This window comes from Canis lupus, chromosome X (assembly GCF_011100685.1).
Source record: "Canis lupus familiaris isolate Mischka breed German Shepherd chromosome X, alternate assembly UU_Cfam_GSD_1.0, whole genome shotgun sequence".
Classification (NCBI taxonomy): Eukaryota; Metazoa; Chordata; class Mammalia; order Carnivora; family Canidae; genus Canis; species Canis lupus.
The window spans coordinates 12,671,937-12,695,212 of record NC_049260.1 but is presented as its reverse complement, the minus strand read 5'-3'; positions in this window follow the sequence as shown (position 1 = coordinate 12,695,212).

Here is a 23,276-nt window from a genome sequence, read left to right as displayed (position 1 = left end):
CATAATGTATTTCCATTGTATGTCACTATTTTAGAACCTTGACCATCAGAAATTTGGATTTTCATCTGTAGAGAAATGGGAAGGCATTGATGGGTTTTAAGTGTGGGTAAATTATGACCACTTTTTTTTAAAAAAAAAAAAGGTTTTTTTCCAAATTTTTATTTAAATTCTAGTTAGTTAACATGCAGTGCAATATTGGTTTCAGGAGTAGATAGAATTCAGTGATTTATCACTTATATACAATACCAGTGCTCAACATGACAGGTGCCCTCCTTAATACCCATCACCCATGTAGCCCATCCCCCACCTCCCTCCCTTCATCAACCTTCAGTTTATTCTCTGTCTTTGAGAGTCTCTTATGGTTTGTTTCCCTCTTTCTCTCTTTTTCCTCCCATCCCATATGTTCATCTGTTTGTTTTCTTTAATTCTGCATATCAGTGAAATCTTAGGTATTTGTCTTTTTCTAATGGACTTTTTCCACTTAGCATAATATGCTCTAGCTCCATCCACATCCTTGCAAATGGCAAGATTTCATTCTTTTTGATGGCTGAGTAATATTCCATTGCATAGATATCTTCTTTCTCCATTTATCAGTCAGTGGACATTTGGGCTTTTCCCATAGTTTGGCTGTTGTTGATAATGCTGCTATAAGCATCAGGGTACATGTACCCCTTAAAATCTGTATTTTTGTATCCTTTGGGTAAATACCTAGTAGTACAACTGCTGGATCATACGGTAGTTCTATTTTCAACTTTCTGAGGAACTTACATAGTATTTTCCAAAGTGGCTGCACCAGTTTGCCTTCCCACCAACAGTGCGTTCCCCTTTCTCCACATCCTTGCCAACCCCTGTTGTTTCCTATGTAATTGTTTTTAGCCATTTTGACAGCTGTGAGGTGGTATCTCATTGTAGTTTTGATTTGTATTTCCCTGATGATGAGTGATGTTGAGTATCTTTTCATATGTCAGCCATCTGGATGTCTTCTTTGGAAAAGTGTCCATTCATGTCTTGTGCCCAAAAAAGAGATTGCTTTGAACCTAGCTAGTGTAGAGAATAGATCAGGGGGATAGGGGTGACTGTCAAGAAACGGAGTATGTGTTTTTGCAGTAGTCCAGGTGAGAGATGATAGTCACTTGATGCTTATTGGGAAAAATGGCTTTCTGTTCAGTATCTATTATATAATTACATTTCTGGAGAAAAATGTGAAAAAATTATGTAGCAGGGTGTCTATCAAGGCAAATATCCAATGGAATGTTCTTCACAAGGGAGCTGCTTAAGACTTTTCTGCATCTGAGGTGAAGACCACAGGTTACCTGGAGCACATACACTTGTTTAGGGAAGAGCCACATTTATTTTATTTTATTTTATTATTTTTTATTTTATTTTATTTTATTTATATTTTATTTATTATTTTTTAAAGATTTAATTTATTTATTCATGAGAATATACAGAGAGGAGAGAGAGGAGAGAGGCAGAGACACAGGCAGAGGGAGAAGCAGGCACCATTCAGGGAGCCCGACATGGGACTTGATCCCTGGTCTCCAGGATCCCACCCCGGGCTGAAGGTGGCGCTAAACTGCTGAGCCACCGGGGCTGCCCTATTTTATTTTTTATTTAAGATTTATTTATTTATTTTAGAGAGGGAGGGGCACGGATGGGAGGGAGAAAGAATCTCAAGCAGACTCCATACTGAGCCTAGAGCCTGATGTGGCGCTTGATCTCAGAACCCTGAGATCATGACCTGAGCCAAAACCAAGAGTCAGATATGCTCAACTGACTGAGCCTCTCCAGTGCCCAGGGAAGAGCTACTTTTTTTTTTTTTTTTTTTTTATGATAGTCATACAGAGAGAGAGAGAGAGAGAGGCAGAGACACAGGCAGAGGGAGAAGCAGGCTCCATGCACAGGGAGCCTGATGTGGGATTCGATCCCGGGTCTCCAGGATCGCGCCCTGGGCCAAAGGCAGGCGCCAAACCGCTGCGCCACCCAGGGATCCCCAGGAAGAGCTACTTTTTAAGTGGCATCTCTAGACCATACAAAATGTGGCACTAGACCATGATAAAGATTTGGATTTGACCCTGAGCAAGGGGAAGGCTGACCATTGGAGGCTTTTGAACATAGGAGTGACATAACCATCAAGTCATTGCAGTTTTTTGGAAGGATTTTATTTATTCATTTGAGAGAGCACACATACGAGTGGGGAGAAGGGCAGAGGGCAAGGGAGAGGGACAGAGAATCTGAAGTAGACTCCAGACTCCATGCTGAGTGTAGAGCCTGATGTGAGGCTTGATCTCACAACTGTGAGATCATGAGCTGAGCCAAAGCCAAGAGTTGGACACCCAACTGACTGAGCCACCCAGGTGCCTCAAGTCACTGTACTTTAATTAGATGATGCTGGCCACTGTGTTGAGAATAGACTGAAGGGAGTAGGCAAGGGTGGGAGAAGAAAGACCCATTTATGGAAATCATTCTTTATTGGTAGGCATTTTCATTGTTTTCAATTTTCTCTAACTTTAAGCAACCAAGAAATCAATGTGCAATATTTTATTACAAGATCATTCCTTTATTTTCTTAAGATAAATTCCAAGAAGTGAAAGTCGTGGTCAGTGAGGACATCTGTTATTATGGCTTTTGCCAAGTTGCCTTCCAGAAAGTTGGACCTAGTTTATAATGCTGCCAACTGTGTGTAAGAGCACGTTTCCCCTCTACTTGTGCCAGCCCTTGGCAATATTACTCTTTCTTAAACTTAATCAATCGGGAATTCCACGTAGGCCTTTAAAATAATTTTTATATAAATTAGATCATTTTTATTCCCTGTGAAACCCCTTTCTCCACTGTATCCTAGTTCAGCTATTCCATTAAACTTTTGCTCAATTAGATATTCAGTCCTTTCTGGTTGGTGCCAACATATATCATTTTTCCTGTACCTGAAGGGAAAACCTTGTCAAATTGGCATGTTACTTGATTTCCACTTTAATATTTTTAATAGAAATTAAATGAGAAACCCAAAATAAACATAGAAAAGCAAGTCTGAATATTTTTGGAACTTATAATTGGATATTAAACTTTTGGTGAATTTTTAATCAAGAATCTCCTAACTGCTAAAACTCTAAAGAAAACTTATTGCAAATTGGCTTAAATATGAAGGCAGAGTGAATTTTACATTTTTTTGTTAAGTTTTTTTCAGTCCTTCAAGATTGACCACTGATCTTTGAATATTTCAGTAGCAAGCCTCTTTCCAAAGGTTTTTTTCAAGCTAAGGAGCATTAATCAACAATTTAGAATTCTTTGTTGGGAGAAAAAAACAAGGAATAAACTACAGTATGTATGTTTATAAATATGCATGCTTATGTTTCAGTTTCTTTTTTTCTTAAAGGTTTATTTATTTATTTTTGGAGAGAGAGAGAAGTGGGTGGAGGAGCAGAGGGAGAGAATCTTAAGCAGACTCTCCACTAAGTGTGGAGCCTAACACAGGGCTCGATCCCAGGACCCCTAGATCACAACCTGAGCAAAACCAAGAGTTGGACACTTAATGGATTGAGTCACCCAGATGGACCTGTTTAAGTATAAGTTCTATTCCTTTTTCTTCTCTGAAGTATCACTAGGTGAAATTAATTTTAAAGAAACATTGAGGGATCCCTGGGTGGCGCATCGGTTTGGCGCCTGCCTTTGGCCCAGGGCGCGATCCTGGAGACCCGGGATCGAATCCCACGTCGGGCTCCCGGTGCATGGAGCCTGTTTCTCCCTCTGCCTGTGTCTCTGCCTCTCTCTCTCTCTCTCTCTCTCTGTGACTATCATAAAAAAATAAAAAATAAAAAAAATAAAGAAACATTGACTAGGCCCCTCAAAAGTTGAATTAGATAGAGGAGGGCTCCTGCAATTTGATTATGTTTCATCTTTCGAATTAGTCATAGGTTCAAACCCTAGTTTCATAGGCTGAAGAGAACACCTAACTGGCTTGTTCAAAATTTTCATTTTTTCCCTTATGAATAATTTATCTCGAAAGGTAGCCTTTGTCTTCTATGGGCATTATAGAAGTGTTTACATAGAAATAGCAAGGGGAAATTATTATATTTTGTGATATTTTGAGTCGTAAAATAGAATGATGCTTCTATACTCCACAGCTGAGCTTTTCTCTTTCCCAACGTGGAGGTTTAGAAGAGGATTGACCTGCTATTGTGGTTGTATAGGAGGGAGAATAACAGGGCTCCTGTTAGATAGGAGGAAGGGGTGCCCACAGGCATGGAGAGGGTTAGAGCTAGTCAAGAACCAAAAAAATAGGGCAGCCCAGGTGGCACAGTGGTTTAGCGCCGCCTGCAGCCCAGGGTGTGATCCTGGAGACCTGGGATCGAGTCCCACGTCAGGCTCCCTGCATGGAGCCTGCTTCTCCCTCTGCCTGTGTCTCTGCCTCTCTCTCTCTGTGTCTCTATGAATAAATAAATAAATAATTAAAAAAAAAGAAAAGAATCACAGTACCTTATAAAAAAAAAAAGAACCAAAAAAATAAAAATTTTAAAAAACCACAAACCTGCCCCTCATAGCTCAGATTTCTGAGATTAGACCATTCCTTTTTTTTTTTTTTTTAATTTTTATTTATTTATGATAGTCACACAGGGAGAGAGAGAGAGAGGCAGAGACACAGGCAGAGGGAGAAGCAGGCTCCATGCACCGGGAGCCCGATGTGGGATTCGACCCAGGTCTCCAGGATCGCACCCTGGGCCAAAGGCAGGTGCCAAACTGCTGCGCCACCCAGGGATCCCTAGACCATTCCTTATGTTTAATTGGTCCTCAGTGATTCTTCCAGAAATTTCATTCTCCCTTGTAAAATCCTCCAGCTTTGCATCTTATGCCATCAGATTTTGCCACCTTCTACTCTTTGTTGTAGTCATCTCCAGATGCCTGGGTCACTCTTCTTCCTTGAAAAAATGTATTTCAGGCTTCTGTCATTTTTTTTTCTAGCACTACTTCTGCATAATTATTGGCGATTTAAATAAAGTTGATCCTCCTTATTTGTGGTACTATGTTCTTTTTTTTTTTAAAGATTTTATTTATTTATTAATGAGAGACAGAGAGAGACCGACAGAGAGAGAGAGAGAGAGAGAGAGAGAGAGAGAGAGAGGCAGAGACACAGGCAGAGGGAGAAGCAGGCTCCATGCAGGGAGCCCGACGTGGGACTCGATCCCGGGTTTCCAGGATCACGCCCTGGGCCAAAGGCAGGCGCTAAACCGCTGAGCCACCCAGGGATCCCCAGGTACTTATGTTCTATAAAGTAACAATGAACACTGAATCTGTGAATACTGAACCACTACCCTTTAGGGGAAGTATAGATGTAGGTAACATTTGCCTCAACTGATCAGTATGTAACCTTGTTTTATTTTTGTTTCTGTTTAAAGACACACTATTTAATATGTATTATTGATTCATTAACATTGAACTCACAGCCAGCAGCACTATAACTTAGGCCTGAAAGAAGCTTATCTAACATGGATTTTCCCCATAAGGTACATCATAGCCTTCTTGCACTTAGGAACACTAGATAGCACTTCAGCCTGACGCTTAGGCCATTTTAAACAGCGAAGTTACCAACAAAAATGCAGAAAACACAGCACTAAGTAGGCTGTGAAAAGGACACTTGTTTATAGTATGAAGGCCAAAGCAATTGTGAATACTACATCGTACTGAGCAGAAAGCCTAGGTTCAAATCCTAACTCTACCGCTTTCTAGCTGTGTGAATTTGGGCAGGTTACTTAACTTCTCTGTGCCTCCATTTTCTTCTCCATAAAATGTAAGTCAAATTTCCTGCATACCAAATTGTGGGATAGAAAAGGCCTGTGACACGTCTGTAAGGTGGTCTATCCCTGCCAGGTAAAAGCAAAATGCTTCTGGGTGTTTATCTGAAAAGACAAAGGTATTTGATCTAAAACTCCTTAAGGATAAGGATGGGCATTTTTGTTTGTTTTGTTCACTGTAATATCTCTAGCGTCTACAAATTACTTGGGACACTAGATGCTCAATGCATATTTGTTTAATAGATGAATAAATATCAGATATCGGCGACTGGGTTAAATTTCCTTAGTAAGAAGGCCACAGCTAGAAAAGCAGCCGCAGTTGGCATCACTCCCCGGTGAAGCTTATGTCAACCCACCATCATCCTCTAAGAAGCCTCTGTCCTCTGCACTGGACAAAGCAGAAAGTTAAGTGGAGATGTACTGCTTTTCTTAGGAATTTCAGGGTCATGCTAATTGTTATAATTCCCTCAGATATGATATTGCTCTTTATTTTTCATTTTAAGTGGATGAGGTAAAAAAAAAAAAAAGTGGATGAGGTAACTTGAGGGCTTCCATTTGGCTCATTTTCCCTGTGTATCAGAGACAATATGGGGATTCTGTCAGTGATAGATAAATCCTTAGAAAACAGGTAAACCAGCATGGCCTGAGTCCAGAGTGTCATTATGTCCACTTCAAAGCAGACTTCGACTTAGACGCAAACTCTGTCACCTGAATCTTCTAAGCCTCCACTGATTAGTGAGTGGCAGTGGTGTAAACTCAGATCCAATGTTCAGTAATCTCTAAAAAGGTCTTTTCCTTTGCCCAATATGCAGTTTCTTTGGTAAATAGTCACAGGTCCCTTTGGGAAAGGATAGAAAGAAGATTGCCAGTATGTTTTCATGAAGTAATTTTAGGACTCTTCTCTGGCTTCCCCTCATTCAGGGGCTTCAGGGCCTGTGAACTGGTACAGGCTCCCGATGTAGGGCAGCTCTAGCAAGGATGGAGAGTTACAAAGTCTTCAGGTAAGATATGAATGGCCTCATGAGCTGTGGGAGGAAGGGTGGCTTGAACTGAAGATTGGGTTTGGGATTTGGGTGTTTGAGTTCTTGAAATCCTTCCACAATTGCAATTCTCAAGATATATACTCTTTCTTTATCAATACCCTAACTTTCATATAAGGGATTTAATGAGGCTGAGTTTCAATTGACATTAAAGATTAACTCCCGGGGGATCCCTGGGTGGCTCAGCGGTTTGGCGCCTGCCTTTGGCCCAGGGCGCAATCCTAGAGACCCGGGATCGAATCCCACGTTGGGCTCCCGGTGCATGGAGCCTGCTTCTCCCTCTGCCTATGTCTCTGCCTCTCTCTCTCTGTGTGACTATCATAAAAAATTTAAAAAAATTAAAAAAAATTAAAAAAAGATGAACTCTCCATTAAAGTGGGGGTTTGATTTTAGGTAGTTTTATACTGCTACTACAAAAAATAAGACCTTCTTTCTTTAGCACAGACATAAAAAGTCCTTACTTTACTTTCATTCAAGAATTCGGGACTTCAATGTGTCATTTTCTTTCTTTAACTTTTCTAATATTAGCTGTGTGACTCTTCAGTTTTGATTTCTCATGCTGTTATATATAGCATTACCAATGTGGTCCCCCAAGGCTTTCTTTCTATTTTTTTTTTTAAGATTTTATTTATTTATTCACAAGAGACACACAGATAGAGAGGCAGAGACACAGGCAGAGGGAGAAGCAGGCTCCATGCAGGGAGCCCGACGTGGGACTCGATCCCGGGTCTCCAGGATCAGGTCCTGGGCTGAAGGCGCTAAACCGCTGAGCCACCAGGGCTGCCCCCAATGCTTGCTTTCAAGCAGATACTGGAAAACCTGTAATTTGATTAGTTCCTTTTCTACTCTGATCCACAAGTTACCAGATCTCTATTCTTGAAGGTTCATTGCCTTTATCCCAACTAGGTTATATAATCAAGCCTCGATTCCTCTCAATTCCAGATCTGCCACCTGAAGTCCCCTCATTGTAACAGTTGCTAATCCAGTGTTTCATGACATAAAGTGATTTTATTTATCTTTTTTTTTTTTTTTAATTTTTATTTATTTATGATAGTCACACACAGAGAGAGAGAGAGAGGCAGAGACACAGGCAGAGGGAGAAGCAGGCTCCATGCACCGGGAGCCCGACGTGGGATTCGATCCTGGGTCTCCAGGATCACGCCCCGGGCCAAAGGCAGGCGCCAAACCGCTGCGCCACCCGGGGATCCCTGATTTTATTTATCTTAAGAAGAAAGGGAATTGGTTAGAAAGATATCAAATATTTCATAGAATTGATGGGAAAGCTGTTGAACTAGACTCAGAAGATGGACCAGAACTAAGGAAATCTGGGCAGGAGGAACCACAGAAGATGTCATGGGCCAGGCCCTTTGGGTTCCACTGCTCCTCTCACTGGGCATTGAATGCTACTGTGCCTGATGATATTGGAAGAGATCCCAGACTTGCTTCTTACCATTTTGTTTGGCTGAGCATAGGTCATGTGCTATGTCCTTCCTAGTTGCCCGTATCCAGGGAAAGCACGTACTTGGCTTTTGGTGTCTGTGGCCCTATTTGTACCCAAGATTTGAACAATGACAGATTCCTCACATTTAGAATGTGAACATATAGAATGACATTGGGGTCACAACTTTGAGTAAAGGGTTAACTCTGCACTGAGCTGATCCAGGTCTGCCTATAAAGAATGACCTCAGAGTCCTGTTTCTTTGGAAACTGCAGTGATGGATAAACATGGAATGTTGTACCTGTTCTGTTGTGAAGTCTTGATCTGTGGGACTGCATCTGGACTGGGGCTACTGGGGGCTAGCATGCAGGTTTGGGGTCTGTGTCACTAGAACCATATAAGAGATTGTTGGGAAGCTAAAGCTGTGGTTTCTCTGTGTCAAGATGACCTTGGATATCATTCTGTGGCAGCCTTGCATTTCTTGCATGGGTGTAAGGGCAAAAGAAGCCGTGTACTCGGGTAGCTGTTAAGCGTTGTTTTTGTTTCCTATGGGTGCCATACCAAATTTCCACAAACTTAGTGACTTAACATAAATGTATCTATAATTTCATAGGATAGAAGTATGACCTGGATCTTAATGAGCTAGATCAAGGTGTCAGCAGGTCTGTGTTCCTTTCTGGAGGCTCTAATGGAACATCTGTTTCCTGGCTTTTTCTAGATTCTAGAGGCTGCCTGTATTCTTTGCCCTGGGGTCTTTCCTCCATCTTTAGAGTCAGCAATGGGGATAGAGTTCTTGTCACATGCCATCACTCTGGTCTCCTCTTGTTTCCCTCTTTCACTTTTAAGGACTCGTATGATTGATTACTTTAGGCCCATCTGGACAATCCAGAATAATCTATTTTAAGGTCAGCTGATTATCAACTTTAATTTCACCTGCAACTTTAATTCCCTTTCTCCATTTAATATAATGTTTTCATAGGTTCTGGGGATTAGGATGTGGACATCTTTGGGGGACTATGATCCTGCTTGCCACAGATATCCCGAGGCAATGAATGTGCTGTTTCTTGTCCTCTATGCTTCTACAAAGCTATGTACATGGATACTAAAACCTGTAATGTGTTCTAAATCTAATTGCCAGTCTGAATCTGCAACTGCTGCTATGTTGATGCCCATTAGAACCAGTTTTGAGAGGGCAGACCTTTATTGGGAGCATTTTCACATGTTCAAGCACAATTTATTAAATCTCTATAGGAGTCTACTATTGTTATGAAAATGGACTAATTTCTTAATTGTGTAGCTCCCAGGGTGTCTTTCCTTTTCCAAACCTCTGAAAATAATTCTCAGATAGGATTCTGGGCAATAGGTTTCTGGGACTCTGCTAACTATTCAGATCTCCAAAGCTTTAGGACATTTTTTGGCCAACAAAATGAATTGAAAGCTACTGTTTTCTTTTAGAGGAAAAGTGCTTTAAAAAAAACCTGTCTGATATAAATTTTAAATGAAGCCAATATGCTAGGCTGGGCTGTCGTAAAATTATTTTCATCATTGCATTCATTGTGTTAACCAGATCTTTGGCTCCAAATATGCTGTTCTTGTAAAAAATTCATTTCAGCTGTCAGGGTAATCAAAATGGTTTCAGAAGCTTTCCTTGAATACTGAATTGAAATAAAATAATAAAATACACTATCAAATGCCAGATACTACAGAAGGAAGATACCAGATATAGGCAGGTTTTGCTTTTTTAAAAAGTTGATTTTATTAACTTCTTTACTTTGATATAATTTTGAAGTAACTATTCCTGACATACACAATTTCAGCATAATTCAAGTGGCTTTTCAGTCCAAAATCATATTTGGGACTACACACAAATTAAACACATAAAATGCAGAATAATATTTCACTTATTTACGTCATCTTTTGATGTCACAGTTTATGTCGTGTAATGATATTTTTATAATGTGTAATTTTGTATAATGGTAATTTATAATGCATGGGTAAGGAAACAAAATGATGGTTACAAGTGTTATCTTTTAAGATTTTGATACTACATGTCTGTGTTTCTAAAAAACCGCAAGCTACAAATGTTTGTAAGCTACATGATCTTATTATTCTATTATAGGAATAAAAATGTTGAGGTTGTAGATAACATAAATGTGGAAATGAGGAATAAATTTTGGAGAGAACTCATTGAAATAATCAAAAGTCTATGCAAAATATTATTTCAAAAAGAAGCTTCTGTTTCAAAACGTTACCTCGCTTAGTCACAGTTGAAAAACAAAATAACCCAGGAACAGCAGGCCGGATCTTTCTGGAGACATTGTAAGGATAAAAGTACCAGTTTTGCTATTGTGTGAGTCTGCTGCTACAGAGCAGCAGAGTTTGAATATTTTTTTTTTTTTTTAAGATTTTATTTATTTATTCATGAGGCAGAGAGAGGGAGAGAGACAGAGACACAGGCAGAGGGAGAAGCAGGCTCCATGCAGGGAGCCTGATGTGGGACTTGATCCCAGGACTCCAGGGTCACTCCCTGAGCTGAAGGCAGATGCTCAACTGCTGAGCCACTCAGGCGTCCCACAGTGTTGCTTTTTAAAAAAACAGCATTGTGGCAGAAAAACATAATTGACAGTAATTCCTCTGTATTCAGTCTCTTGAAAAAAAAAAAAAGCCAACAGGAGAGTACATTCTTAGTGCCAACGAAGCTTAAAAAGCATCTTCTTTAGACATCTTTATTGGTCTCAATTTTTCTAGTATGTTCTGCAGCGGCATGCCTATGAACTCTGTTTCTGGAAGTGGCTTATAAAAATATAAAATGTTCTTTTCCTATTTTCTCTTTAATCTTTGAAAACTCTTCCCTGAAACCAAAACGCATGGCTCTTCTGTCTTTTGACTCCCCGCTCAAGTATATAGTGAAAAACCTTGGTTTTGTCCTCTCATCTAAACTCTCCTCTCACCCCTGTGACGGTCCCTCAATTCACTTCCTCTTTGCCATTCCTTGTGTTGTTCATGCACAATGAGACCTTCCTCAAAAGCAAGAGTCCCAGGGATCCCTGGGTGGTGCAGTGGTTTGGCGCCTGCCTTTGGCCCAGGGCGCGATCCTGGAGACCCGGGGTCGAATCCCACAGCGGGCTCCCGGTGCATGGAGCTCTGCCTCTCTCTCTTTCTCTCTCTGTGACTATCATAAATAAATAAAAATTTAAAAAAATTAAAAAAAGCAAGAGTCCCTGCATCTGCCCCTCCATGATACCCATGGGGTGGGTAATCTGTTTTTATTTCTCTTAGAATCATCTCATTATCCAGATTCCACTCACCACAGATAAGACTTGGCACTTAACTCCCAAGTTCAGATTTCTTCTCCTTTGGAAATGGAGGGGGGTGGAGGAGTGGGAAGGACTGAAATATTCATACATTAATATAGCCTTATGTGAATTTGGATTATTTAGGTATGAAATAATGTGATACAAATATGCTTACAAAATCTCATTTCTGGAACAAAATTTGAAATAGTGTGAACTTCCTCCAAAAAACAGTGATTACATATGTTTAAAGCTGGTTTGGACTGAGTGAATTAGGAACTCTATGTATCTATTGCTGTGATAGCTGATAAACACAACTACATGATACCATTCTTTGTCAGTCTTATGAAAAAGTTATTCTTGAATTATAGGAGTTTGAATTTTGAAAGGTGTTCTGTAAAACACCCTACCATAAATTAACTTTGATAGTATGCCCTGTTATTTGCTTTCGTGCCTGAGGCAAAGGGATGGGCACTGGGAAAAACTTAGAAAGGAGGGTCAAATTTTGAACTCTCACGAGGAAGGGGAGAAGCAGACACTGGATGAGCTGCTTCAGGATCCAGGTGACAATAGGCATCACTGTGAAGGACTGAGAGCCAGTTCCTACTTCTTTATGGCACTCAGGACTGCCCTGGCATTTTCAAAATTGGCAACTCTGGGACCACAGGGACACATGATCAAGGATGTTCCAAGATGTCCATCAGCTGTGTGAGCATTGAGGCTTCCCATAGTGGCTGCATTAGCAAGGATGTTGATGGAGTGAACTGGAAGGAAGAGAAAGGACCGTGAAGATGCCAGGTACTGACTGTGGCTGACAAACTGGTCCATGGGCACAGGAGAGGCATCCTTTAAGACTTTCAGTAATATTTTGGGGTGGGAGGATTTTCTTGGAGGGCTTGTATCTGTAGAAAGAGTTAAATGGGAAACTTTGAGATACTGATGATAGTCAATCTGAATTTATGCACAGGTGGCTTCGACTTTGGGATTCTTATTATACCTACACATACCAGTATGGTGGCTTTGTTCCTTTATCTCTTTATGGGTTTAGGCTATTTACTTAACTCCCTAAACCTCTAGTTCCTTCTTTGTAGAATGGAAGCAGTAGTGTCACGGCACTTTAAAAAAAATTTTTTTAAAAATTAATTTAGAGAGCATATGCACAAGCCAGGGGCAGGGGCAAAGGGAGAGAATCCTTAAAGCAGACTCCCCACTGAGCAAGGAGCCCAACTCCGGGCTCTATCCCACAACCCATGAGATCGTGACCTGAGCTGAAACTAAGAGTTGTATGTTCAACTGACGGAGCCACCCAGGTACCCCAATGGCACTTAACTTTTATGAGATTTTTGTGAGGATTCAATGAGCAAGAAAGAGCTTAGCTGGTGTGTAGCCAACATGGTAAATGCTCAGTAAATGAACTGTCATTGTTTTGTTAACACATTCACTGTCTTTGAAGCATACATTCTCAGTTTCATAGAACCCTTGGAATTGCTAATACGGTTTGTTGACCACACTACTTCAATTTCATCGGTAACTTCTGGATCTTAGATCCCTCCTGATCTTTGATGACTGATGGGGCAGGAGGACCCAGGTAATGATTCCTTCTTAGTCTCAGACCCTCTGTAAAGGGAACTGTCATTGAAGCTGGCATTTTTGAATTTTCTGCTACATGCTCTGGGAAAACAGTAACTTCTTACTTAGGAGAGATGGCATTTTATCAAGCAAGATCAAGCCATTCTGAGAGAGGAGAAATTACCCATATGTTCTCATTCACTGACAGTTTTTGAAAATTACTATAGTTTGCTATCTTCTTTATTAAATGGTAGAAAAATTCTGTAAAAGGAATTAGTGGAAGGATTTAATTCTAACTATATTAAAGCCAGTTTTTCTGTCTCTATTGCACACAAAATGGCAGGTCAAATGAATCCCTGAAAGTATGACTAGGGGTTTCCATGGCAACGAGATGGAAATAAGGGAGAAGACCAAGTTCTGGGCCATAGTTCTCCCATTCATTGGGGACCCTAGCAAATCTATTTGTGAATGGAACCTTGCCATGGCTCTCAGTGCATCCAAGTCTAGAGCTCCAAATGCCCCTTTGTATCCAAGGTAGGGCCAATGGGGTTGGAGTGACTGCTCATAGTGAAAGGACCCCAATGAAAATAATAATACCATAGATGGGTTTATAATTTTCATTCCATAAATTTTTTTTTACATTATTTCATTTGATCATATTATTACTCTAAGGTAAATTATCACCATTCTTTTTTTTTTAACTTTTTTTTTTAATTTTTATTTATTTATGATAGTCACACACAGAGAGAGAGAGAGGCAGAAACACAGGCAGAGGGAGAAGCAGGCTCCATGCACCGGGAGCCCGACGTGGGATTCGATCCCGGGTCTCCAGGATCGCGCCCTGGGCCAAAGGCAGGCGCCAAACCGCTGCGCCACCCAGGGGTCCCTTTTTTTTTTTTTAAAGATTTTATTTATTTATTCATGAGAGACACAGAGAGAGAGGCAGAGACACAGGCAGAGGGAGAAGCGGGTTCCACGCAGGTGAGCCCGATGCAGGACTCAATCCCGGGACTCCAGGATCACACCCCAGGCTGAAGGCAGGTGCCAAACTGCTGAGCCACCCAGGGATCCCCAGTTATCACCATTCTAAAGGTGAGGAGAACAGGTTAAGAAAGGTGAAATGTTTTGCTAGAGTCAAGTGGCAAAGTCAGGGTCTGATCATTCAACTTGAAGACCAGTGTCCATTCCTTTGGGCCATGGTATGGGTCAGAACCTTTGCAGAGTCTTCCTTGTTCACTGTAACAGAGTGGGTGGTTGGAGAAAGTGAGGCTTTACTTGAGGCTTCACTGGGGGCTGTGATGGAGAATAGGACCCAGCTTTTTTTTTTTTTTTTTTTTAAAGATTTTATTTATTTATTCATGAGAGACACACAGAGAGAGACACAGGCAGAGGGAGAAGCAGGCTCCACGGAGGGAGCCCGATGTGGGACTCGATCCCGGGACCCCAGGATCATGCCCTGGGTTGAAAGCAGACACTCAACCACTGAGCCACCCAGGTGTCCCTAGGACCCAGCTTTACGTATTTCCATGAATGGCTCAGTTGCCAGAATGGAAGATTAATACTTTGCGAAGAAAATACACATTGCATTTCTTCCGTGATTCCTGATTCTTTGCCTGCTGAAGTGTGGAGCCATTCATTGATTGCAGTAATGAAAGACACTGTCTTATCGCATCTATTAACACATCCTTCCACGGTTTTCTTCAATTACACTGATGATTTCCCATTATGAGTTTATTCTTTTCTGAGTTTTTTCCTCAAGAAGCTTCTGTAATTTCATTCCCCAGTATTCTGTTATTGTAAGAAGTGGCTCTCTAGTGGCACAATGGGTCATTTCGACTTCTCACATGAAGCAGCTTCTAATTTTTGTGTGGAAAGAACTGGTTGCTGATTGGAGTCAGATGGACTATATGAATATGCTAGATCTTTGACTATTACAAAAGCTTATTTAACAAAAAAGTTCAATATGAAAATGTACACAACCCAATTTTTACATTTGATAAAATAGGTGCTGTGGAGAGCAGACATGTAGAAGCAGTTGATTTCTCTGGTGAACACAGAAATTGTTTATACTCCTGCCAAGGTTTATGACATGGTGATACTATTTTCTCATAATACCACCATTGCAATATTGTCCTATTGTCCACTAGTTGCCATCTCCACACATTTATCTATCAGGAGTTTCATAAAGGGATCGAATCCCTGCAGTATTCCTTGGACAGGGCTGCCATCATATAATTTCTTTTCTTTTTTTTTTTTTAAGATTTTTTTATTTGACAGAGAAATAGAGGAGAGTGGGAGAAACAATCTCTCAGCTGAGCAGGGAGCTCGATGTGGGGCTCGATCCTGGGAGCCTTGGACCATGGCCCGAGCTGAAGGCAGATGCTTTAACCAACTGGGCCGCCCAGGTACCCTACCGTCTAATTTCAATGATAACTTCTCGTCCATAAATTTTTCAACTTGTGGGAGAGTGAGCTTTGCTCACCCTGTCTACTCGGAGAGCTCAAAGATGCTTTGAAACAGAATTTGTGGCCTCCCTCATGCTCCCACAAGTAGGCCTGGCATTTTCCCTAGATCTTTAATTATGAAATAACATTGTCATTATTTCCCAACTTTAGAATTATAGCCCTCTTTTACTTTCTGCTTCAAGTTTGCCACTAAGCAATTTTTCCTCTGGAAACTCCTGACTCTCCTGCTTCCTTTTCACTCCCACCATAATCCCTTAATAATCAGTGGCCATCTTGGATCCACAGTGCATCACCTGCCTCCTTTCTGGCTTCTTAGTTTCTTATCGTTATTCTAATGCATCCTACGCATAGCAGCATGAATACTTTCTTCAGCTTTTGTTTGGTTTAGGCCACCCCCATTTTAAGAAGCCCAGAAGAACTCTAAATCACCTCTTGAATAAAATTAAACCTCCTAATTATATACTCTAAAGTCCTCAGCCTATAAGCACTTCCACTTAATGGCCCCCTTGCCTGGCACACTCCACTTGGCCATCTTACTCCAGGTACACAAGCCCATTTATCCCTCCCACGTGGCGTGTACATTTATACCCTTCTGTTAACCCATTAGTCTTTGACTATCCCAGCTCTCTTGTTCAGAGTGCCTCTCCTCTTCATTTTACTAGGAAAGTAATGGTTTAACTTTGTTTAACGCAGTGTATTTCAAATTCATTTTACCACAGAATACGTTTGCTCACAACATAGCTATTAAAACTGGGCTGCATAGCTTCTGTCTACTCTGCTCCTCCAGGTCCACCCTCCCTGAACCCTTCTCTACTCTGCTGTGTGTTCATGAGGGACGCCAGCCTGTAATAACTATATCAACAGGTCCTTATTTTTTTTAAGATTTTATTTATTTATTCATAAGAGAGAGAGAGAGAGAGAGGGAGGGAGAGAGAGAGGTAGAGACATAGGCAGAGACACAGGCAGAGGGAGAAGCAGGCTCCATGCAGGGAGCCCGATGTGGGACTCGATCCCGGGTCTCCAGGATCCCGCCCTGGGCTGCTAAACTGCTGACCCACTAGGGCTGCCCCTCAACAGGTCCTTCTTAACCTCTGTCGTGGCTAGTTTTATGCCTCAACTGTGGCTGAACTATGTTACCCACTTACTTAATTAAACACAAATCTAGGTGTTCCTGTAAAGATACTTTGTAGTTGTGGCTAACATCTATACTCAGTATACTTTAAGTAAAGCAGATTACTCTGCTTAATAATTAGAACCTTGAGTTCTAGCTTAAGGTTCCAACATTTAACCACCCCAATTGCAGGAACCAATTTCTTAAAATTAATTTCTCTCTCCTCCCCCTATATAGATTCTGTTTATCTGGAAAACCCTGCCTAATACACCCTTTAATTTTCGAGTTGGTTTGCCAGAGAGGCCTATTTACAGGTGATGAGAGGGAGGAAGGAGACTGGGGTTATGGTATTCATTCTGTGGGTTGCACTCTGCTGGATCACTTATAGTTGGCTGTGTCTATGGACAGAAATCCCAGCTCTGGAGCCTTCTCCCTGTGATTGTTTTCTTCTTGATTCTGGGTTCAGTAAACCAGCCCATCCTCTACTTTCTTTCCCCTTGGGGCCTAGGGATGGTTCCAGCTCTTTGCTGTTACTAGACATGGGGACCTGTGCTATCTTTTGTGGCTTCCTTGTACTCCGTCCTCATGTTTGTGAATAGCCCACTGTTAAAATTTCCTCAAATTGCTCCATTTGAATTTATCATTTGTTTCCTGACGTGACCTTGACAGATATACTGTCTCATGGACTTGAGTCCCAAGAAACATACTTTAGGAAACTATGCTTCAACTTAATTAGGATGGTAAAGTTGTAGGGTTCACTGTTTCCCAAAACAGCCTGGGAGAAGTCAGGACAGACTTCATAGAAAAAGAGATTTATGGGTTAAGAGTGGAACTACAGATACATTTAATTCAGCTGGAGAGAAGGTGGACATGCAACAGAGAGCGAGAACTTAAATTTGTGGACTTGACAGTTAGAAAATGCTTCTGCACATTTTATCTCATTTGATCCTCTCGACAATCCTGTGAGGGAGGCAATTATCCTGTGTCACAGATAATCAAGGAGATGAGCAAATGAGCAGTGTGTGTTCAGGGATACAGGAGAAATTTGTCTAATTGAAGTGGAGAGTTCTTGGTGAAAAGTAGGGAAGAATAAGGTTTCCATAGGTCAGGCAGGCTCAAATTACGTGTGATCCTGAGAGTGGAGGTGAGTTTGATTTGATGTAAGAAGCTGTAGAGAGCTTTTGAAGGATCATTAAAAAATTTTTACTTTACTATACAAATAATGCATGTTCATAGTAGAATATTTAGTAATATAAAGTATAAAGAAGAAAATAAATATAATCTATAATTTTAGCATCAGGTAAGATCCTCATTTTTGCTCTTAAACCTTGAGATCAGTGTTTGAGTATTGTGCTGTGTTTTAGTCATCTGACTCAGAGTCTCTCAGCTGTGGCACACTGACTTTGAGCAGGTAATTCTTCGTTGTTGGAGGCAAGGGTTGCCTGTGTGTTGTGTAACAACAGCCCTGGCCCCTTCCCACTAGATGCCAGTAGCACCTCCTCCTCCAAGCTGTGACAGCCAAAAATGTCTCCCAGACATTGCTGAATATCTGTTGGTAGACCGAATAATCCCCAGTTGAGAATCTGTGATCTAACTTTATATTGGGAATATTTTCTCCCATATCATTAACAATCATTGAAAAATCCACGTAACAGATAATACCATACTTTATTTACTCATGGCTTTTTTGCTGGATGTTTAGTCTGTTACAAATATATTACCATTACGAATAACACAGTGATGAGTATCCTTTCACGTAAATCTTTAGTTGGATCTCTGCTTATCTCTTGAGGACCGATTCCTAGAAGCGTGTTTCTGAGTAAAGGGGCAGGAACATTTCAGGGCTCCTGGTACATTTTCCTGAAAAGTACCTTCCAGAATGATTATAGAGATACACATACCTACTAGCCAGTGATGCATGAGTGTTTCCATTTTACCAATTCTCATAGGCACTGAGGGTTACTCTTAGAAACACTCTTGGTATGTTTACAGGTTTAAAAAATGATATCCTGATATTTTAATTTGTACTTTTTGATCTTTAGTAAAGTTTTCTCATGTGTTGTTTAGAGATCTGTTCACTTCCCTTTACCTTACTTGTAAATTGTGTGTTTTAATCATTATGAGAGCAAAGTTTAGAAAAATATCTGCTGCCCTGTGTTTAGGGGGGACTGTATTGATTTTAACTTTTTCTCAGATGTCTTATTTTCCTAATTTTCAGCTCAGATTCAGTTTCCTGACTGTCAGAAAGTCATTTTCTTCTTTGTGAGGAAAGTCTAACTCCTTCCTTAAAAGAAGCATGGAAAGAAAGAAAGAAAAGGACTTGCTAATAGACTTTTCAGTTTTCTTGTTTACAAACCTCAAAGTTGCCCTTTATGTAGCTGAGTCTGCCAGTGTTTTCTCATTAGTATTATAAAATCAATTGTTATTCACTGTTGTTTTCTCTTGGGGATATAAAACTAGAACTGGAATCTAGTCCAACTCTGCCCCCAGCTACTTCTGTAATCTTGGGCAAATTGCTTCATCTTTCTCAACCTAACTTTTCTCATTTGCAAAATAACGTGAGAGAAGATGATCTCTCGGGGGTCTTTATTTTTATTTGTTGTTTTATTTATTTAAGTAATCTTTATACTCAACATGGGGCTCAAACTCACCACCCCAAGATCAAGAGTCACATGCTCTTCTGATTGAATCAGCCAGGCACTCCACCAGGGCCTTTAGAATTCTATAAATTTGTGTTCATGTGATGAAAAGAAAATAAATAACATCAACAACTTGGGACCCTGGAGTCTTGTTCTGGGAAGGGAAGGAGGAAGGATGCAATTCTGAAATAATATATATATTTTTAATGGCAAGATACAACACTTGTATTTGTATTTCAGTTATTAATGGACTTCTTTATTTTTTATTATTCTGTACCCTTTTTTAAAAAAGATTTTATTTATTTATTCATGAGAGAGAGAGAGAGAAAGAGAGAGAGAGAGGCAGAGACACAGGCATAGGGAGAAGCAGGCTCCATTCAGGGAGCCCAATGTGGGACTTGATCTCGGGACTCCAGGATCATGCTCTGAGCCAAAGACAGACGCTCAACCACGGAGCCATCCAGGCATCCCATATTCTGCACCCTTTTTGTTCACCACCAATGAGAATTTTCCCAAAGTATAAAATGTTACAAGGGCAGAGGTAGAACGTGAGTGTTTACATAGGGCTGTTACTGGAACAGGAAGTCACAAAATTGGCTTTGCCAATGATATAATATATATAATTGTTATGTATAGATGTTACAACAAATGTATGTCTAAATTTAGAAAATATAATAAATATATGTTATATATCCAGATCTATCTATCTCTATCTATCCATCACTCATCTGTATATGTTTTCTCCACTGGAGTGAAAGTTCCACGAGATTTTGTCTATCTTATCTATCACAGAATCCTCTCAGCACCTAAGACAGTGCCTAGCACATGGTATCTGCTCAGTAGGTAAGTAAAGAATGGGTGCATAAATGAATAAATGAGGATGTCTGTTTATCAAAAAGACAAGAGATAAATAAATGTTGGCGAGGATATGGACAACAGAGAACCCTCGTGGTCTGTTGGTGGGAATATAAACTGATGTAGCCACTATGGAAAACAGTATGGAAGTTCCTCAAAAAATTAAGGATAGAACTGCCTCTATATGATCCAGTGATCTCACTTTTGGGTATATATCTAGAGGAAAGGAAATCACAATTTTGAAGAGCTATCTACACCCCCATGTTCATTGCAGCATTATTCATAATAGCTAAATGATGGAAACAACTTAAGTGTCCATTGATGGATGAATGGATATAGAAACTGTGGTATATATATAAATATATATAGTGGAACACCCCCCCCCCCACATATACACAATGGTATATTATTCAGCCATGAAAAAGAAGAAAATCCTATTTGCAACAACACGGATAAAACTAGAGAGTATTAGGCTAAGTGAAACAAACCAGACACAGAAAGACAAATACTGTATGGTATCGCTTATTTTGTGAAATCTGAAAGAAAAAAAAGATGAAATCATAGAAACAGAATAGAATGTGGTTGCCGTGGGCTAGGGATATGGGGGAAATGGGTCAAAGGGTATACACTTTGGATTATAAGATGAATAAATTCTGAGAATCTAATGTACAGCATGGTACTATAGTTAATAATTCTGTATTGTATACTTGAAATCTTCTGAGAGTATATCTTAAGTGTTCTCTTGAAATAAAAAAGGGAAAAAAGGTTAACTATGCAAGGTGATAGCTGTGTTAATTAACTTGGTTGTGGTAATCATTTCACAATGCATATGTATATCAAATCATTTTTAAATATATTACATTTTTGTCAAATATACCTCGAAGCTAAAAAAATGAAGGAATGAGCTGGATTTCTCTACAACATGTACAAATATAACTCATGAATGCAACTCACAGTCAAAGAGCTCTCTGCTCATTATTTTGTGTCCACAGAGCTTGAACCCTAATCATGTTTCTCAAAATGTGTCTTCTGCAAAGAACCCCAGCATATGTAGTTATTTTTAAGTTAACTAAAAAGATGAAATTAATCATATTTATGAATGATTGACTGAAGGAATGAATAGAGAAATGAAAACAATGAAGAACAAATAAGCAAACATGGGTAAAATGAACTTGGTTAAAAAATTAATTTAAAAACCGATTTGGGGATCCCTGGGTGGCTCAGTGGTTTAGCGCCTGCCTTTGGCCCAGGGCGCGATCCTGGAGTCCCGGGATCGAGTCCCACGTCGGGCTCTCTGCGTGGAGCCTGCTTCTCCCTCTGCCTCTCTCTCTCTCTTTCTCTCTCTGTCTATCATAAATAAATAAATAAATCTTTAAAAAAATAAAAAAAAAATAAAAACCAGTTTGGATTATCTGATTTTCCTTTGCCATCATTTAAATGCTTTTATGGAAACAATTTTTAGAAATAAGCTCTACCAATATGATTATCATTTATTAAGGCAGAGGTTCATGAAAACAGATTCTATCAATTTTTTTATCACTCAAGATATAACTTAATACACGTTCACAAATACGTTAGCAAGAAAAATGATGAAACTACAGATGTAGCTGTATCTATATCTACATATCTCTGTCTATATATCATCTACGTCTATATCTCTCTGTATGTCTATGTCTATTCTACATCTATATCTATATCTATGTCTATAACTATATCATCTATATTTATATCTTTATCTACAGCTATAGATACAGAAGAGGGAGCCCAGTTCAGGACTGCAAAATAATGAGAACCTTTGAGCTCCATTTACTGCCTCGCTTGTAAAATGAGAATGGAAATTTTGTCAAAGATGGTGAAGGAATAGCTATGATTGCAGTGATTGCAAGGCATTTGCAAAATACAAATAGATTTTGTGAAATTATCATTGCAGTAGCAAGCAGTTTCAGATTTATGTTAGAGAGCTCCATTTTGCTATGAAGTTATAGACAAGCAATTTGAAAGAGCACCAACTTTTGACTATGTAATTATGTGTAAAATTTATTTCAGAAGTTCAGCAAGGCTGGCACATAGGACTGTAAGTTTTCCCAAATTGTTTTCAAATGGACAGTAAAAGTGCGTGGGCAGTCAGATACCCAAAAGTAGTAAGATAAAGGGGAATGAATTTGAATCACACATTTTCTTCAGAGACAAACTTCTTCAGCCCTTAAACAAGTTATGTTACTACTTCTTGAAATGAAGTACCATTTCCCCTAGTAATTGATGGCAATTTGAGCATTTAACAATCACTCAAAATGTGTATTTGGCAGTGAGCTTATACTTTAAGATTTATTCCTCAAAAAGCTTTCATTCAGCTTATTTTGCGGTTCTAATGTCTGCAGTGATTGTGTCTCATTAGTTTGTGGCAGAGGCTAGTGAGTTGTTCACCACACTTGTTTTCTTTCCTGCTTACCATATAGTTGGACTACATTTGCCAGCTTGTAGTTAGGTATAGTTAGGTGTGACTGAGCCCTGGCCAGTGGATTGTAGGTGGAAACTATGGAGGTCACTTTCAGGCTTGACTCATTATGACTTCCCAAAGGATCCTCTACTCTAAGTGGCCAAGTCTCTGTTACTCTGAGTCCCTGGGAGACTCTGTGGAACAGAGACCCAACCCACATCCCTAACCTACAGCTGACTGGACTTTATGTGAGAGAGCAGTTGGCTTTGATTGTTTAAACCACTGAGATTTTAGGGCAACTAGCATTACCCTAACCAAAGTATAGGATAGAAAATGGAAACATTTTAGAACAGAAGCAACAGAAACACAAAAATGATCATTACAATTCTAAAAATAGAAACAACAAAAGTATGAAGGCATGCTGACTTCTCCTATTTTTTTTAAAAAAGATTTTATTTATTCATGAGAGGCAGAGAGAGAGAGAGAGGCAGAGGCACAGGCAGAGGGAGAAGCAGGCTCCATGGAGGGAGCCCGATGTGGGACTCGATATTCTCAGCTAAACCGCTGAGCCACCCGGGCTGCCCTGACTTCTCCCATTGTAGTGATTTGGGCCAGTCACTTTTTAAAATATTTGCAGCAGCTG